This window comes from Pristis pectinata, chromosome 6, assembly GCF_009764475.1.
Source record: "Pristis pectinata isolate sPriPec2 chromosome 6, sPriPec2.1.pri, whole genome shotgun sequence".
Taxonomy (NCBI): domain Eukaryota; kingdom Metazoa; phylum Chordata; class Chondrichthyes; order Rhinopristiformes; family Pristidae; genus Pristis; species Pristis pectinata.
In genome coordinates, this window is record NC_067410.1 from 5,166,432 (window position 1) to 5,182,493 (window position 16,062).

Genomic DNA, 16,062 nt, shown 5'->3' on the forward strand with positions numbered 1-16,062 from the left:
GTACATTGCCCCTCTAAGACAGCAGGGCCGGAGCGAGTGCATTGCCCCTCTAAGGCAGCTGGGCCGGAGCGAGCGCATTGCCCCTTTAAGGCAGCTGGGCCGGAGCGAGCGCATTGCCCCTTTAAGGCAGCTAGGCCGGAGGGAATACATTGCCCCTTTAAGGCAGCTGGGCCGGAGCGAGCGCATTGCCCCTTTAAGGCAGCTGGGCCGGAGCGAGCGCATTGCCCCTTTAAGGCAGCTGGGCCGGAGCGAGTGCATTGCCCCTTTAAGGCAGCAGTGTGCCGGGCAGACAGTGCGCTGTATTGCAATGCGGAGCGCCCTGGGTGTGCACAGGCTCCCCCTAGTGCCAGGATCGCACGGCGGCATGGCGGTGAGAGCGAGGCTGGGGTTCCCATTGGATGCCTGGAGTTACATTCCATTCAGCTGGAGTGTAGCGAGCAGCGGTATCAGCGCAGTGTTGCGAGCTAATTATGGCAAGGACATTCATCCATTCACACAGTGAGTATTCCGGGCCGGCCTTCTCCCCTCGCACAGACTGTACACGTTTTAACAAGAGATACAAGGTTTCCTGCTTTCTGATACAATCAAAGTAGCAAGCAAGCAATTGCGCCAGTTGTATCCATGTGATTTCTTTGTTAGAACAGTTTTTAACGCGATCAGGGAACATTTCTGTGCCGGCCAAGGATTCTGTGTGTGCGAAGAGCTACGCGTGTTCGCCGCTTGTAAGTAGGTTGGAAGAAGGTCCAAGGACGAGCCAGTCGGTGTAAATCTCGTTTCAATATTTAGTAAGTAAATACTGCAGTAAGTTGGAACACCCAGAGAGGATTGTTGGCGTGTTTTTGTCGGTGTGGCTATTCCCCTTCTCTCTCTCTTCCCCCCCCCGTGTGTTGCTGTAGTTTAACACAAGAAGAGGAAAGGAATTTCGTTGAAAGGACTTTTTGGAAGCTGCCGCTCGCGAATCGAGAGGGTTTTTTTTTGTTCTGTCTCTCGCTCTTTCGCCGCCGCTGGGACGGCACAGATCTGGGGAATTTGTCTGAGAGGGAAAGATAATCTCTGGTGTGTTTGCAAAAGGATTTTTAAAAAAAATATCAGCGTTATTTTCTTGTCCCGCGTTCGTATTATTAAGGACTGTGAAATTCCAGGGAAGAGAAAACAGAGATAAACTTGCTTCCAGTGAGTACTTTCTGATGGATTTCATGTGGATTTTTCTTTTGGAACAAGCATTGCGAGCTAGTCCGCGGGCACTTACAGCTGAGGCTGTGAATACCCCACCTCTTAAAGGCTTGAGAAGCAGTGTTGCAGAGTTGAGGGACTGGTGCAGGGGGTGAGCAGTGGGGGAAGGATTTAGAATAGAGGGGGGGGGGGGAAGCAGTGACAGGGGTTGAAATTGACCCACTACTGTTGAGAAAGGAAAGGCCACTGTAATTACATAAAAAAACGAGGAACAGCCCTTAAAGCTCTGAAAGGCTTTTAATATTAAAGATTCCAAGTTTTGATGGGTGTTTGATTGGATCTGTCCGGGGAGTTTATTTAATAAATGGTTAACCACTAAGTTTATTTAAATAAGTACTGTATGCAATGTTTTTTTTTTGATCTGTGTTCTGGTTTGCGTGGAGAAGCAGCCTTCTGTCTCGCGGACCGGTGTGTATCATAATCGATGAGTATTGCAAATTGGTTCCAAATTTGTATTGTGCTGGTAAACCTGCGTCGTGCAGACTGGTCTCACCCTGTGCAGAGCCTAAATCCTTGCCCACTGTGGGAAAAGGTCAAGGCATAGCAAGGAATGTGAAATAAGAATTTATCTTCATTAGTGATTTCTCCTGGCAGTGCCTTTATCGCCGGCACTTCGGGGTGGTAGGGCGAAGGCAGCGGCGTCTTCGGCGGGTTCCGCTCGGCAGGAGGGAGCGCTGACAGCGGCGCCGCTCCGGCAGCGTTCGCCCGCTCCGCGCTCTCGGAGACGGGTTTCATCTCGGGTGTTGGGGGCGTTTACTGACCTGGTCTAGATCATGGGGGCTGAGGTGTCTTCAGGTAACATTTGGACGAGGATGTTGGAGGGGCATCAGGATTCAAACAACTGATCCTTTCAGGGTTGACATTCCCTCTCTGTGACTGTGTCTCTCTCTCCTTCTCCCTCCCTGTGACTGTGTGTCTCTCTCTCTCCTTCTCCCTCCCTGTGACTGTGTGTGTCTCTCTCTCTCCTTCTCCCTCCCTGTGACTGTGTGTGTCTCTCTCTCTCCTTCTCCCTCCCTGTGACTGTGTGTGTCTCTCTCTCTCCTTCTCCCTCCCTGTGACTGTGTCTCTCTCTCCTTCTCCCTCTCTGTGACTGTGTGTCTCTCTCTCTCCTTCTCCCTCCCTGTGACTGTGTGTGTCTCTCTCTCTCCTTCTCCCTCCCTGTGACTGTGTGTGTCTCTCTCTCTCCTTCTCCCTCCCTGTGACTGTGTGTGTCTCTCTCTCTCCTTCTCCCTCCCTGTGACTGTGTGTGTCTCTCTCTCTCCTTCTCCCTCCCTGTGACTGTGTGTGTCTCTCTCTCTCCTTCTCCCTCCCTGTGACTGTGTGTGTCTCTCTCTCTCCTTCTCCCTCCCTGTGACTGTGTGTGTCTCTCTCTCTCCTTCTCCCTCCCTGTGACTGTGTGTGTCTCTCTCTCTCCTTCTCCCTCCCTGTGACTGTGTGTGTGTCTCTCTCTCCTTCTCCCTCCCTGTGACTGTGTGTGTCTCTCTCTCTCCTTCTCCCTCCCTGTGACTGTGTGTGTCTCTCTCTCTCCTTCTCCCTCCCTGTGACTGTGTGTGTCTCTCTCTCTCCTTCTCCCTCCCTGTGACTGTGTGTGTCTCTCTCTCTCCTTCTCCCTCCCTGTGACTGTGTGTCTCTCTCTCTCCTTCTCCCTCCCTGTGACTGTGTGTGTCTCTCTCTCTCCTTCTCCCTCCCTGTGACTGTGTGTGTCTCTCTCTCTCCTTCTCCCTCCCTGTGACTGTGTGTGTCTCTCTCTCTCCTTCTCCCTCCCTGTGACTGTGTGTCTCTCTCTCTCCTTCTCCCTCCCTGTGACTGTGTGTCTCTCTCTCTCCTTCTCCCTCCCTGTGACTGTGTGTCTCTCTCTCTCCTTCTCCCTCCCTGTGACTGTGTGTCTCTCTCTCTCCTTCTCCCTCCCTGTGACTGTGTCTCTCTCTCTCTCCTTCTCCCTCCCTGTGACTGTGTGTCTCTCTCTCTCTCCTTCTCCCTCCCTGTGACTGTGTCTCTCTCTCTCTCTCCTTCTCCCTCCCTGTGACTGTGTGTCTCTCTCTCCTTCTCCCTCCCTGTGACTGTGTGTGTCTCTCTCTCCTTCTCCCTCCCTGTGACTGTGTGTCTCTCTCTCTCCTTCTCCCTCCCTGTGACTGTGTGTGTCTCTCTCTCCCCCTCCCTCTCTCTCCCCCTCCACCTGTGTGTCTCTCCTTCTCTTTCCCTCCCTCTCTCTCCCCCCTCCACCTGTGTGTGTGTGTCTCTCTCTTCTCTCTCCCTCTCTCTGTATATGTCTGCTTCTCTCTCCCCGTCTCTTTCTCTCTCTCCCTCTGCCTGTCTTGCTTTTGCGCTCTCTCCCCCTCTCTCCCTCTGTTTGTCTGTCTCTGCTTCTCTCTCTCCCCCCTGTCTCTGCCTCTCTCTCTTCCTATCTCTTTTTCTCTCAGACTCTTAGCCACATGAATGATGGAGGGCTATGTGGGAGGGAAGGGGTAGGTAGATCTTGCAGGATAAAATGTCGGCACAACATTGTGGGCTGAAGGGCCTGTACTGTGCTGTAGTCTATATTCATTCTCTCTCTCTCTCTCTCTCCTCTCTCTCTCCTCTCTCTCTCTTCCCCCTTACGTAGTTGAATTGAAGTTTTCTTGCTGGAAATTTTAACTGCGTGTGTTTCACAGGGCAGGAATGGGGAAATCCTTGCAGAGCAACTTTCAGTATCCAATTGACCCATCATTTCAGTTTGATGCCTGACAACCACAAAACCATAAAATAGGATGTTTGGATTTTTTTTTGTTATACGATCACATTCCAATCTCCCCAACTTTTATCTAAATAACTCACCGCAATTCTCCACAAAGTACAGAACATAATTAAGTGTTTTGTTCTTCAGGATTTGTTTGTAGGCTGCTTATGATTAGCAGCCACACTGCTGTAAGTGTTTTGAGTCACTGTTGTTTATGGTAAGGTTGGCGGTGAGATAGGGAAAGTCTGAAAGGGAGGAGGGGTGTCCATGGAAATCCTGCAGGTTTTTGTCGGTGAGCTGGGTTTGTTTATCCTCAGTGCACAGAGCAGCACTGACATGGCTCGTGGTTTTAAATCCAGTCAAGCTGCAATTCAAAACTGAAACTAAAATAGGTTCTGGTATTGGGAGACATGGATGAGAACAAAGCGGGCAGCTGGTATGTTTTGTTGTCTGAGGATGGTATGTGGGAGATTTTTCTAAGTAGTGGCTGGGGGGTTCGGGGGGGGGGGGCAAATTGGTAGCCCCCGGTACAGAAGACAGAGGCTAGGAGGGCAACTCTCTGGGTGTTGGAATCTGCAAGGCAGATATGTGGCAATCTTCTCCACCTCTACAGCACCAGAGGCACACTCCCCTCATACTGTTGTGCAGCAGGTCGAAGAGCAAGTTTCTAAGGGCGTTTTCATTTCTGTGATGTATTCTTACTTGTTGCTTTCATTCTTGCTCTTCACCAGTTTCTGCCTCTGAACATTCGGTGACTGTGAGACCAAATCTCAACCCCACTCCCCCTCCCGGAGCAGCCCAGATGTGGTTTGGGGGAATAGAATGAGAGTAGAGCCTCTCCGTGAGAATACACAAGTCTGGGGCTGTGTATCCAGCCTGTGTTTCCGTGTCAGACGTGGGCTGCTGTTGTGTTTGTAACATTGTGAACCATTTATTTTGTGTTTCAAGCCAGTATTGCACAGACCACCTCATTAATAAAGCAATATTTAATGTTTGTGTGTGTGTGTACGCTCATGCATGCCAGTGGGGTGTGGAGTTCTAGTGCGTGTGGGGTGTGCGAGAGGTTGTCCCGTCTGCAGTGGAAGCTGGTGGAGGTGTGTGTCTCCCCATCTGTAGAGTGGGTTCTGTGCGCCTTTGTATGCCCGTGTGTGCAGGGTGGGGTCTGCACGCGCCTGCCTGTGTAGGTGTGCGCGCGCCCCCTTTCTGTAGGAGTGGGTTCTGTGCGCCTTTGTACGCCCGTGTGTGCCGGGTGGGGCCCGCGTGCGCCTGCCCGTGTGTAGGGGTGCGGTGTGCGTGCCTGCCTGTGAGGGGCTCGAGGCGCAAGTGTAGTTGCATGTGTATGTACTCTTCATGCCTGCGTGTCCGTGCGCGCGCCCCAGTCTGCGTGTGTTCCTGTGTGCGTGCACAACCCTCTCTGTCGTTGCTGGGTCTAAATCCTGCAACTCCCTCTCTGACAGCACAGTGGGAGCACCTTCACCAGCAGGACTGCAGGGCTTCAAGGAGGAAGCTTGCCCTCACCTCGTGGGGAGTCAGGGATGGGCAATAAAATGCTGGCAGTGTCGGTTGCCCTGATATAGGGCATCATGTTCAGAATCAGGTTTATTATCACTGACATGTTTTTTTTGCAGCAGCAGTACAGTGCAACAACATCAAATTACTTTAAATAGTGCAAAAAAAAGTTAGTGTTCATGGACCATTCAGAGATCTGGTGGCAGAAGGGAAGAAGCTGTTTCTGAATCGTTGGGTGGGGTCTTCAGGCTCCTGTACCTCCTCCCTGATGATAGTAACGAGAAGAGGGCGTTTCCTGGGTGGTGAGGGTCCTTAATGATGCTGCTGCCTTGAGGCACCCCCTCTTGAAGATGTCCTCGATGGTGGGGAGGGTTGTGCCTGTGATGGAGCTGGCTGAGTCTACAACCCTCTGCAGCCTCTTGCGATCCTGCACATTGGAGCCTCCATACCAGGCAGTGATGCAACCAGTCAGAATGTCTCCACTGTACATCTATGGAAATCTGCAAGAGTTGTATTGGAGTGAGTCCCTGTGATTCCTCTAATTCTCTCTGGTCCAGAACTGTTTCCTTCAGATTATTTACTCAGCTGGCCTTCATTTTGTGTGTGCCCCTTAACATTGGGTTGGGGATAGGGGTCCATTTCACACCCCACCCCTCCCCTTGCCTTAGATGGATCATGGGCAATCTGTGACTAGCACCATCTTCCTGCTCCTCTCGATGTTTGACACAACTCTGCTGGTGTTCAATTTAAAGTCAATGACGAACTTGGCATTCAGTGTTATCTCTTATCACCTCTGCATGTTGAGATGTTTCCTAATCGTCTCTGGAGGATGTGTCTCTAATTTTGCAACAGTGATCCCACAGCCCTCCACTCCCCACCCAGCAGAGATAATTTCTCCCTACCCAATCGATCTTTGTTTCCCTCCTCAGTGTTTCATATTGAGCTTTAGCTTCTGAATTCCTTGGAATCCAGTCTAGTTTGTAATTGTCTCCATGTTACTTAACTCTTGCTGATCCCCAGTTAGTGATTCACATGTCACAATTAAATCTCTCCTTGGTTCCAACTGAAACCACCGCAGTTCTGGTTGCCTCATTATAGGAAGGATGTGGAAACGTTGGAAAGGGTGCAGAGGAGATTTACCAGGACGCTGCCTGGTTTAGAGAGTATGCATTATGAGGAGAGACGAAGGGAGCTCGGGCTTTATTCTTTGGAGAGGAGGAGGATGAGAGGAGACATGATAGAGGTGTACAAAATATTAAGAGGAATAGATAGAGTGGACAGCCAGTGCCTCTTTCCCAGGGTACCAATGCTCAATACAAGAAGGCATGGCTTTAAAGTAATGGGTGGGAAGTTCAAGGGAGATATCAGAGGAAGGTTTTTTACCCAGAGAGTGGTTGGGGCATGGAATACACTGCCTGGGGTGGTGGTGGAGGTAGGTACATTGGTCGAATTCAAGAGATTACTAGATAAGCATATGGAGGAATTTGAAATAGAGGGATATGTGGGAGGAAGGGGTTAGATGGTCTTCAGCGAGGTTTAAAGGTTGGCACAACATTGTGGGCCGAAGGGCCTGTATTGTGCTGGACTGTTCTATGTTATGCAATTCTCCCCTCATGACTATAACTCTGCAGTGCTGTCTGTGACTAAATAAATCTCTGCATCCTCTCCAATGCTATTACGTTCTTCCAGTAGTGTACGTAACCCCCAAATTGTTGCCTAGCTGACGTTTTTCATTGTGGCAGTATGTACTTGCTCTTGTGTTCTGTGCCTTTGCCAACAACAGCATGTGTCCTCCAGACCTTGAAGGCATCAAGGCAGATAAATCAGATCTGTGGATGGGCTCCACAGGATGCTACCATTGACTGTACATTTATGTCTTGTATACCCTCCTGAACACGTAACCTTGCTCCTCCCTGGTGTGAATTCCATTTGCCACCTAACCAGTCAGTTTGAAAATGTTCTGCTTTCCAAAACTTTCTTTCCCACAGTCAACCACATGGCCAGTTTTGGTATTGTTGATGAATTATTCAATCACAGGTCTGACATTTGTATCAATGTCTTTCGCATAGCAAGGGACCTGGTTCTATGGAATCTGAACACCATTGCACGCATCTCTCTGGTCGCTGAAATACCTGTCAGTATGACCCTTTGAATTCTCCCACTGAGCCAATTTTGGACCTTTTTCCTTTCCCTTTGGCTCCTGTGGGATTTTACTTTTGTGATAAGCCTGCCAAGTGGGACTTAGACAAAGGCTTGGCCAAGACCTATGTAGATCACATCAAGTGCACTGCCCACATCGATTCTCTTGAGTACCCATCAAAGTCTAGTCAGTGATTCAGTGTAATGACAGTAAAATGGTGAAACTATGCTTGGCAAAGTGTTAATGACCAGATCATCAGCTGGGGAATAGAATATACCAAGGGTGGCCTTGGTACAACCTTATAAAGATTGGTGAGGCCAGTGATGGAATATTGTGTGCAGTTCTAGTCACCACACTCTAGGGATAGTGCTAGAAAGGTGCAGAGGAGATTCACCAGTCATGAGGAGAGACTGATATGATTTCTTTATTAGTCACATGTACATCGAAACACAGTGGAATGCATCTTGTTGCGTAGAGCGTTCTGGGGGCAGCCCACAAGTGTCGCCACACTTCCGGCACCGACATAGCGTGCCCACAACTTCCTAACTCCCACATCTTTGGAATGTGGGAGGAAACCGGAGCACCCAGAGGAAACCCATGCAGTCACGGGGAGAACGTACAAACTCCTTACAGACAGCGGCCGGAATTGAACCCGGGTCGCTGGCGCTGTAAAGCGTTACGCTAACCGCTACACTACGGATAGGCTGGGTTTGTTTTCCTTGGAGCAGGGGAGGCTGAGGTGGGAACCTGGTAGAAATGTATATAAGATTATGAGAGGCATAGATAAGGTGAACAGGAAGAAACTTTCCCCATGACAGGTGCCTAAGACCAGAGGGCATGAACTTAAGGTGAGTGAGGGGTGATCTGAGAGAGAATTTTTCAGGGGGAGGTTGAAGTCTGGAATACTCTGTCTTGAGTGGTTGGTGGAACTAGCTACTCTCTATAGTTATCTAGATGAACACTTGAATTGACAAGGTATGGTAGGTTGCAGGCGAAGTGTTGGTAAATGGGATTAGTATAGATTGGTTCTTGATGGTTGGCATGGACATAGAACAGTACAGCACAGGAGCAGGCCCTTCAGCCCACAATGTCTGTGCCAACCGCCAATCTAAACTAATCCCATCTGCCTGCACAGGGTCCATATTCTTCCATTCCCTGCCTGTTCATGTGTCTGTCCAACTGCCTCTTAAACATTGCTGTTATATCTGCTTTCACCTGTTCCTCTGGCAGCCCGTTCAGACACCTACCACTCTGGTTTTTTAAAAAAAAACTTGCCTCGTAAATCTCCTTTAAATTTTCCCCCTCTAGTATTTGACATTTCTATCCGGTGGGGTGGCGGGGTGGAAAGACCGTCTGTCTATGCCTCTATCAGGTCACCCCTTAGCCTCTGACATTCCAGAGAAAACAATCTAAGTTTGTCCAACCTCTCCTTATAGCCAGCACTCTCTATTACAGGTGAACCTCTTCTGCATCCTCTCCAAATCCTCCACAGCCTTCCTGTAATGGGGCAACCCTATTATGGGCTGGTGGGGAGGACTCTTTAATACGGTGCTTTGGGAACTTTGACATCAGAGGGAAGGACACTGTTTCTCATTCATCTTTTTAAAAACAGGCGGATGATCTCATTGTCACGTTCCTGTCTGTGGGACTTTGCTGCGTCTCCAATATTGCAGCGGTGTGACTGCACTTCATTGGCTGAAATCGGGAGACTGTGAAAGGCACTGTTGATGTACCTGCACCTTCCACCAGCTGCTGACTGATTTGATTGTATCATTAATACCATTTAACCCTCGGTCTGCTGAGCACATGGTTAGTATCTGAAAAAACAAATTGAAGGAGGAACTCAACAGGACTAGTGCAGGGTCTCGATCTGAAATGTCGACCATCCCTCTTTCTCCACCCCCCCACCCCCAACAGATGCTGCTCGATCTGCTGAGTTCCTCCAGTGGTTAGTACAAAGACTCCTACAGTCTCTTGTCTTCACGGTTAGTACAAAGTGACTCTTCCTTGTGTCCTGTCAGAGCTACTAGAACATAGAACAGGCCCTTCGGCCTACGATGTTGTGCTGAACTAATTAAAACTAGTGATTAAACATCTAACTAAACTAATCCCTTCTGCCTACACAGTGTCCATATCCCTCCAGTCTCTGCACATTCATGTCCCTATCTAAGAGCCTCTTAAAACACCTCTATCGTATCTGGCTCCACCCCCACCCCTGGCACTGCATTCCAGACACCCACCACTGTGTGCGTGTGTGTCTATATATATATATATACATATATATAGACACACACGCATCCTGTACATCTCCTTTGAACTTCCCCCTCTCACCTTGTCTAGTATGAGACATTTTGATCCTTGGAAAAGATACCGGCTGTCTACTCTATGCCTCTCATAATTTTATAAACTTCTCTCAGGTCTCCCCTCAGCCTCTGCTGCTCCAGAGAAAACAACCCAAGTTTGTCCAACCTCTCCTCATAGAACATGCCCTCTCGTCTGGGCAGCACCCTGGTAAACCCCTCCTGCAGCTACTACTGAAGACTAACGATTGAATGTTGCCTATTGGTCTTCCTTTGTTTGATCAGCTAACTTGGATGAATTCATGTTCCCATTTTTTTCCTTTATGTATGGATGCAGTCAGGATCATTTATCCTAATTTATAATTTAACAGTCTACTGTTTTTAAATGTAACTCTACAATCTAGATTAAGATGCATTGATGTGCCTTTTCTTAAAAATAACTTTTCTTTTGTGGGAGAGAGCTGATGGTGTTTAATCTTCTGGGGAAGCAGGGTGGATTCTGGTGCAGCCTCAAGCTCTGCTTGCAGGTCCCTTTATGTGTCTCCTGAGCAATGAACCCCACCCACTGTAACAGCATGGGATGAGTTTATCTCACCCCCTCTGGTCTTTACCTGGTAGAAACAATGGAACAGAAGGCCTTTGTGTCCAGGCCGAGTTTAACCAGCTCGTGGATGCCATGTGACGCAGTGTGTCTACACTAGCCCTTTGAACCAACCAGTCAGTCCCATTGCCTCTGCTTGTTATTGTGTGGCCCTGTACAAATGATTTTCTTTCCTGTGTAGATCCAATTCTGTTTCGAAAGGTCAATATTCCCAAGTCTTGGCTTGTAGCCCTGCAGGTCACCGCTCTCTCCATTACTCAGCCAGGTCCGTTCTAATGCAAAAAGGGCTTTGCGTCTCCACCACCTTTTCTGGTGGAGAGTTCCAACCCCTGCCCGAAGATGCTGGGGGTCAGGCAGCGAGACGGGCTTAATGCTTCTGCTCGAGGCCCCTTTGCCGGATCTGACCTTTAAGGGAGTAGGGGGAGGAAATGTTCTACTGAAGGGTCTGCAACCTGAAAAGTTAACCCTGCTTCTCCATCCACAGACTCTGCCTGATCGGAACATTTCCAGCATTCTCTGGTTTATTGCAGGTTAGCAGAACCTGCAGGATTTTGGTTTTCCTCCAGTCCCCTCCAATTCTTTCATCAGTTGCCTGAAATCTCTATTCCCTTGATGATGGCCTCTCAGTTAAGGGAAATAGATCCTTCCTGTTCACCCACTCTAAACACTTCAATTAACTCTCCCTTGGCAGCCTCTATTCGAAAGAAAGTGGCTCCAGTAAGTCTCAAAACTAAAAATTCTTTGGTTCCATGGAGACGCTAGAAACCCTGCGGATGCTGGAATCTGGAGTAACGCACAAAAAGTGCTGGAGGAGCTCAGCAGGTCAGGCAGCATCCGTGGAGGGAAATGGACAGTTGAGACTTTGGTTCTGTCAACAACCCTTTCAATCTCCTCTGCACCCTCCCCGGTGTGGTCATTGTCTTCCCGCAGTGGGGCAACTGGGACTGTACCTTGCTGGTACTCCTGCTCTGACCTAAAAATGAAATGTAGTTCTAGCCCAGTTTCATACAGCAGAGAAACAGGCCCTTCGGCCCATTATATCCATGCCGCCCATTGCACTTGCCTACACTAGTTCTATTTACCCACATTGGGTCTGTAGTGATTCAAGTAGAAGAATAGATGCTTCTTAATTGTTATGAGAGTCTCTGCCTCCACCACCTGTTCAGGCAGCTTGTTCTAGACTCCAACCATCTTCTGGGAGTGGGGCAAAAAATTCCCCCTCGGATCCTCTCTAAACCTCCTCCCTCTCACCTTAAACGTTAGCCCTCTTAGGTACCCTGCCGTGAGAAAAGGATTTTTGCTCTCTACCCTAACTATCCCCCCTCATAATTCTATAACCTCCAACAATCCAAGCTGCTTTCTTTGTGTCCAATGAGGCAAGTGGCCTGATATCCTTTCAGTCTGATTCTATCTACCCCCTTCCTCCCACGTATCCCTTTATTTTAAGTTCCTCCATATGCTTATCTAGCAATCTCTTGAATTTGACCAATGTACCTGCCTCCACCACTGCCCCAGGCAGTGTATTCCGTGCCCCAACCACTCTCTGGGTAAAAAAAAAAACCTTCCTCTGATATCTCCCTTGAACTTCCCACCCATTACTCTTGTAAGAGCCATGCCCTCTTGTATTGAGCATTGGTGGTGCCCTGGGAAAGAGGTGCTGGCTGTCCACTCTATCTATTCCTCTTAATATTTTGTACACCTCTATCATGTCTTCCTTCATCCTCCTCCTCTCCAAAGAGTAAAGCCCTAGCTCCCTTAGTGTCTCCAGTAAAGCCCTAGCTCCCTTGGTCTCTCCAGGAAGGGGGAGGTTTGCATTGGGATTCAGGGTTGAAGACAGATGAGGGGACCAACAAGTGGTCAGAATCGGGAGATGTTGGCTCAGCCTTGGGCCAGGGTCTAAAGATGCGGATCAATCCTCACGGCCTGTCACAGTGGCTGGACTGTGTGTGTATGGTCAAGTTTATTGTCATGTGCACAAGTGCATTGAGGTACAGGTACAATGGAAAAACTTGCTTGCAGCAGCATCACAGGCACGTAGGTACAGACAACACAGAATATAAATTATACAGGCCAGTGAAGAAGAAAAATTTTTTTGCACTATCAGCGAAGTCCATAGCGGTGCAAGAGGAGGTCCGTAGTGTTCCGTTGCTGAGGCGGGGTTGGGGTTGTGTAGGTCGGTTCAAGAACCTGATGGTTGTAGGAAAGTAGCTGTTCCTGAACCTGGTGGTGTGGGACTTCAGGCTTCTGTACCTCCTGCCCGACGGTGGACTTTTCAACCAAAGAGGTCTGCAATTGAGTTGAATTCTGCCATTTTCCCTCTGTGTGTTGTGTGTGTAATGGTATTACAAACACACAAGCATTTCAGACGGGGATTTGCAGTACTCTAGGCATTGACCCGAAGACCACCCTATATGGGGGACATTTAGATAATGCTGGCCGCATTCCCAAAGTACTTGCAACGAATGTTGCCTCCTGCACTGCAGGAGAGAAGTATAGAGACACATTTTGTATTCCTCCCTAACATGGCAGAGCTTTATTGGCTGCCTTGAATGACCAATATAATCTATTCCTTAATTACAGTGATGCGTCAGTAAAGAGAAGCTCAGGGGAGGGGTTTCTACTTGAGTGCCTGCCTCCTTTATCTCCTCCGCAGCCTGTCTGTAAAGGCGACCACAGCACAAGTTTTTTTTAAACCCTGTAAGTTTTGCACATAGTGAAGCATTTTTAATCCCCAGTAAGCAGCCAGTGTCTTCTGTAAACCGTGAAGTGATGCCAGGTTTAAAAAGACCCAAGAGGAAGATTTCTTGGCTGCATTATGATGGTCCATCATGTTGTTTAAGCGTTGAGTGAGCAGAACATTCAACTTGCAATATATCATAGTTTAAATCCATCATTATCCTTTCAGTCCTAATTAGGAAAAGCATTTTATCATAATAACATGCAAACTATCTCCTTCAGCAACAGTCTTGCAGAGAGAGCCAGTGTAAATCGTTTTAATCTCTGCCAGTGATGCTTGTGTGCAACCCGATATCTCTCGCCTGTTTGCGAGCATGTGTGATCTTTGGTTGTGTGTGTGTGTTACCCCGCACTTGGGCACGGGCATCTAAGTTGTGAGTGTGGTAGCGCTGAGAGGGTGCTGCACTGCCGTAGCTGCTGTCTTTTGAGAATTATAGTCATAGAGCAATACAGCACGGATACAGGACCTTCGGCCCAACCTGTTCCTGCTGACCATGGTGCCCACCCAGCTGGTCCCAATTTCCTGCGTTCGGCCCATATCCCTCCAAGTCCTTCCCCTCCGTGTACCTATCCAAGTGCTTCTTAAATGATACTATTGTACCTGCCTCAACCACTTCCTCTGGCAGCTCATTCCATATACGTGAAAAATGTTGCCCCTCAGGTCCTTTTTAAATCTTTCGTCTCACCCTAAACCTATGCCCCCTGGTTTTGGACTGGAAAGAGTCCAGAGAAGATTTATGAGGGTGTTGCCAGGACTAGAGGGCCTGAGTTATAGGGAGAGGTTGGCCAGACTAGGTCTTTATTCCTTGGAACATAGGAGAATGAGGGGCGACCTTATAGAAAAGTTTGAAAGACTGTTACCATCCACTTTATCTATGCCTCTCATAATTTTAAACTCTTCTATAAACTCCCCCCTCATTTTGCTATGTTCCGAGGAATATAGACCTAGCCTGGCCAACCTCTCCCGATAACTCAGGCCCTCTAGTCCTGGCAACATCCTTGTAAATCCTCTCTGCATTCTTTCCAGTTTAACCACATCTTTCCTATAACAGGGTGACCGAAACTGACTAAAGGTAAAGTAGAGGTAGTTCAGCCCTCCAAGCCTGCTTCACTGTACAATGTGCTGATCATCCAGATTCAATACCCTGTTCCAGCTTTCTGCCCATAATCCCTTGATCCCTCCTAAACCCTAAGAAAAATATTCAATTCCTACTTCGATATATTTAGTGATTTGGTTTCACTACTTTATAGGCTCAAGGAGAAGAAATTTCTCCTCCTTCCAGGCTTGTGTGACTTGCTCCTTCGCCTTGGTTTGTGACCCCTGAACTTTTGGGCCATTAGGAATGTCCTCCTCGCATCTAATCTGTCCCGTCCTGTTACACTTTTACAGTTTTTCTGTGAGATTTCTTTTCTCCTTCTATACTCGTGGATGTTAGCCTCATTGACCCAATCGCTCTCTCTCATTACATCTTACCATTCTAGGAATCACAAGATCACAGACAAAGGAGCAGAAGTAGGCCTTTCGGCCCATCGAGTCTGCTCTCACCATGAGCTAAACTATTCTCCCATCTAGCCCCAATTCCCAGCCTTTTCCCCATATCTCTTGATACCTTGACTAATTAGATACCTACCAATCTCCTCCTTAAACACCCCCAGTGATCGAGCCTCCACAGCTGTATGTGGCAATGAATTCCACAAATCCACGACCCTCCGGCTAAAGAAATTTCTCCTCATTTCTGTTCTAAATGGGTACCCTCTAATTCTAAGACTGTGCCCTCTTGTTCTGGACTCACCCACCAAGGGAAACAGTTTAGCCACATCTACTCTGTCCAGTCCTTTCAACATTCTAAATATTTCTATGAGGTCCCCTCTCACTCTTCTGTACTCCAGTGAGTACAGTCGAAGAGCCGACAATTGCTCATCGTATGTAAGCCCTTTCATTCTGGGAATCATCCTCGTAAACCTTCTCTGAACCCTCTCCAACATCAATACATCCTTCCTAAGATAAGGGGCCCAAAATCTGGTGAATCAGTCTGGTGAACAGTCCTTAGCAAGAACAAGCCCAGTCTGACTCCTGAGATTAATGAAAGTAAAATATCCTGTGGCCATTTCTTCAGTGGAGTGTAGGTGAGACCTCTGCAATGTCTGGGCCAGTGTTTATCCTTGGTTTGCATTGCTGAATTTGGATTACCTTGAGCAGAGCACAGTGGGGAGTCACTTGACACAAGTGATCTAGAAATTGATCAGTATATTTTTACATTATGATTGGTTCCTCAATGCATACAAGTGTATGGATCGAGACTGGGACTAACCTTGTGAATGTGCAGACAGCATGATGGGGGAATAACTAGGTCAGAATGGAGATAACAAGGCCTGTTCTGAGTACTCTCTGCAATGCACTGCTCACTTCAGACTTTTGGCCTAGTTTGTGGCCTTGAACTAAACTATAGGTCTCTTAATCTGCAGCCTTCTGCCTTGAAGAAAGGGAGGTTTGCACCTTTTGCCTCCCACAGATGCTGATTGACCCCACTGAGTTCTTCCACTGTTTTGGTTTGGATTCCAGCATCTGTGGTCTCTCTCTGTCTTCAGTGCCTTTCAAAACGTCTGCTGTTCCACAGCCAGTGACGATATTTCTAACAGCCGCTGCTGTAATATGACAGCCAATTTATGCACAGCAAGCCCTCACAAGCAGCAGTGTGATAGATGGTTTGTGCTGAAGTTGTCTGAGTGCTCAATAGTGTGCCGGAACACACGTTCTGCTCATCCACTTGAAAGCAGGAAGGCGGCAAACCCAAAAAGCCAGCAGCGTCAACGGTGCAGCTCTCCC

The 16,062-nt window shown here is 48.3% G+C and overlaps 1 protein-coding gene across 1 annotated transcript in view; it reads left to right on the forward strand.

Annotated features, from left to right (window-relative positions):
* The first annotated feature begins 513 nt into the window (after positions 1-513).
* Positions 514-16,062, forward strand: part of LOC127572138 (plexin-A1-like) — a 456,000-nt gene continuing 440,451 nt past the window's right edge. Inside the window, 1 exon segment of the mRNA XM_052019089.1 lies at positions 514-785. The gene's annotated coding sequence lies outside the window, so the exon portion shown is untranslated.